This window comes from Felis catus, chromosome D3 (assembly GCF_018350175.1).
Source record: "Felis catus isolate Fca126 chromosome D3, F.catus_Fca126_mat1.0, whole genome shotgun sequence".
In the NCBI taxonomy this organism is placed as follows: Eukaryota; Metazoa; Chordata; class Mammalia; order Carnivora; family Felidae; genus Felis; species Felis catus.
Genome location: NC_058379.1, coordinates 30,799,010 through 30,802,450, shown reverse-complemented (window position 1 = coordinate 30,802,450; position 3,441 = coordinate 30,799,010). Strand labels below are relative to the sequence as shown.

Below are 3,441 nucleotides of genomic sequence, written 5' to 3'. Positions count from 1 at the left end.
AAACCTTACTATAGTTTCTATCAGTGAAAATAATTAACATAAAGCAATGATGACTCAATGGTTGCTAGTCAAGTGCTAGTCCTCCAACCATTTTTCCATGTTACAAAATGCTTGATCTTGTGTAAAGTATCAGACAGCTCAGGTGAAAGAAAATGTAAGCATCTTTTCATTTGAGATCACTTTTCTCTGCAGCACAACTTCTGGATGCTGTCTCTGAAATTCTGTTATTATACTATTGCTTCTTTGATGGTTTCTTGCACTTATGGTCTCTGAAAACATTTGCAAATCAGACGTGGCTTTATTGGACAAGAACTAACATTTTGAAAATAAACAGTGGGACTGAGGTTTCAAAAACCAAAACATTCAAAGACAAGAAAATGCATTGTTTTATGCCCTTTTATTCTATGCCCCAAACAAAAAATAACACCATTCATATACTGCTATTGTTTTATCTCTCTGCCTAGTGACATTTCTTCCACTCCTCCTCCTTCTCATCATCAGATCTTGGATCAATATCCCCTTTCCATTTGGAGGAGTAGATACAGAAGTTTTACCTGAAACAGACATCTGTAAAAATAATGATAAATAAAAATAAGTTATTTGACCATTTTTATAATCTCCCCTGGGACAGAAATGTTGGCTGTAGTGAGTTATAACTGTACACAACCTTACATCATTATGTTTCATAATAGCATCATGGAACAGAAAACAAGCATAGTTCTAGGCACAGCCAGGTTTCTTATGGGAACTTGGTAAGAATTACATGTCCATTGAATACAACACATGGAACTTGTCCTTGGAAAAGGCTTAACAGCTACCGCACACAATTTTCTAGTTCTACGTGTTTTTAATTCTCTAAAGGAGAAAAATATTAATCAAATGATGAATAGTAAAGTACTTCAAGCCTACAAAGGGAAATTTGACCAAAGGTGCTCCTAAAAGCCCAGTTTTAAGAGAGTATCCATAGTCTCCTCTGGAGTTCTCCTCTCTCCATCTGCACTGCATGTGAAGTCCAGCAGGATTTCTTCTGCCACTTACTATGATGCTATAATGGGCTTTATGGAATTTCTGATTTGGGCATATTCTTTAGTTTATTCTAGACTTCAAGTACTTCTGTTATCATGTCAAATATTCTACTCACATCTGGAAATTGAAAGAAGTCAAGTGATGATTAATCCAGGGTCTCAGCCTAAGGTTTAGCATATATTCTTCAATTTTTATCTAGCCAGGGAGATATGAAGTGGACCTTCTGGCAATGAAGAGAACTATTTGCCACACTCTGTGGTATACTTTGTAGAGAACTTAGGAATATTAGGTTGCAATCTGATTTTAGTGTCTTGTTGAAGGCAAAGGGCTTATTGCTGGCTTTATGGGTGGAGAGGATATGGGGGACTTTTCTAATCAGGCAAACATGCTCAGAGGAAGACCTCAGGCATATCCTTAAGTTTAAATATAAGAGAATTCTATTGTTCTCATCTGTTAGTTCTGAACTTGCAGGAACTTATACATGCTTGAAGACCTTCTGGTGGTAGGGATTACAAACAACATTGGACAGAGTGAGGCAGATCTTGAGAAAGGCCACAAGCATCATTTTAAGAACCTCCAGGATAAAGATAAGTGAATAGAACCTAAGTATTTCATTGCCAAAAAATTCAGGTGTTTGCCTTTTCCTTTCTGGGCCTTAGTAGTCTTTTTCAAAGTCTCAAACTGGTTTCAGCTGTGTTATGAAGGTCAAGCAAAGAATTGTATGTGCATTCTTGGGCTGAAGTGTTAATGGGGGAGAAGTAATTCCTTCCCTTTTAATCAGGAGATCTCCAAGTGTCTGGTGTGTACTTTGGGGTAGCTGTTAGGACCTCCTTACATAAATATTTTTTCTCTGTTGCTAAATGGAGCAAGGCTGGCAAATGTCCTTATGCTTCCTGGTTGAGTAAATATAAATCACTGATTTATAAATAATTGTGAGTATCTACTACATTTTAGCTATTTGAGGGAATGTAAAGAAGCAGAAAACATATTGGTTTGTCCTCATTTAAAACAAAGTCTAATTGGAGAAATAAAAACTAATTTTATTTACTAATAGTAGAGCAATGCTAACACAGAAGTCAAACAGATATAACTGCTCCTGGTAACTTTTTTTGATGACTAGTTCTAAATAACACTGAAATGGTACACATTTCACTTCCTACTTCCAAATGGATATTTTAAATAGAAGGTTTGGATTCTTTTCTGATCTGATTCATCAAGAAAACCAACAACATCCTTGGCACTTGAAGCTGAGCAACACTTTCTCTAGGTCATTTTTCCCTTGTGGCCCTATTGTTCCACATATGAGACCCAGGCACTTGAACTCCACAGGTACTGCTTCCTCACCACTTAACACAACAGAAATGAGAATGAGAGCAGAGATTTGGGTGGTGATAAGAAAAGTGTTATCCTGAAATGGCATTTTGTTTCACTGAAGGAATAAATTGATAACTTTGTGGGTTTTTCTCTGAAAAGTTATTTGTTTCTCCTTATAAGTCATATCTTCATGAAAGTGTTTTCATGTAAATTGCTTTGATAATTTGTTTGACATTGTGCACAATCTTGTATTTTAAAAAAGTGGCCAGTAGAAAAAAAAAATTTTTAAGTGACCAGTGACACCACCAAGATGGCAAGAGAAAGGCCAGCAGAACCAATAGTTTGTAGAACAAAGCCAGTGGACCTGTTTGGCCAGGGAACTTGACATGAGGGTTGGCTTGCATTAAGACAACAAACAGCAAAACGGGTGGCCTCACCTGATTCAGATTCCCAATGAGCCATACTGTCACTGGGTCCCCTTCTTCAAGGTCCCATTCTTGCAAGGGCAAGGAAGCTAACTCTTAGCTCCATATACTACTGAATATAGTACCCAATATTAGCCACAGATAATCCAGGCAACTGTGGAGCTCATGATACAGTCTCACTTGGGTAGAGAACCAAGCCAGCAGTCCACAGTTCTCAGCCAATGGCATACCTCCCCATCCCAGATCTCAGAGCCTGTACAGATGCCTTCCTCCAAAATAGACCATAATAGTAGACCCCATCTGCTCAAGGATATTACCAGCAGATGTGCCCAGAAACCCCAAATGAGCTTACTGGTAAAGATTTATCTCTGCCAAGCAAACCTATAAAGTCTGAAAGAGAAACTTGATTACTCAAATGCACAGATACCAACATAAGGAACCAGAGACCATGAAAAACCAGATAAATATGACACCATCAAGTGTGAGTAAAAAGCTCTATTGACCTCAAAGAAATGGAGATCTATGAACTCTTAGACAAAGCATTCCAAATAATCCTCTTAAGGAAGTTTAGTGAACTATGAGAACCACAGATAAACAACTAAACAACATTAAGAAAACAATTCATGAACAAAATAAAAAGTTTGGGAAAGCAATAGAAACCATAAACACACACACA

General features: G+C 37.4%; 1 long non-coding RNA gene across 1 annotated transcript; it reads right to left on the bottom strand.

Annotated features, from left to right (window-relative positions):
- Nucleotides 1-278: 278 nt before the first annotated feature.
- Nucleotides 279-1,019, bottom strand: LOC109493046. The gene is made up of 2 exons (XR_002147063.3): nt 910-1,019; nt 279-567 (listed from the first exon to the last, which is right to left on the bottom strand). It is a non-coding gene; the product is annotated as an uncharacterized LOC109493046 (long non-coding RNA).
- Between the last annotated feature and the right edge of the window lie 2,422 nt (nt 1,020-3,441).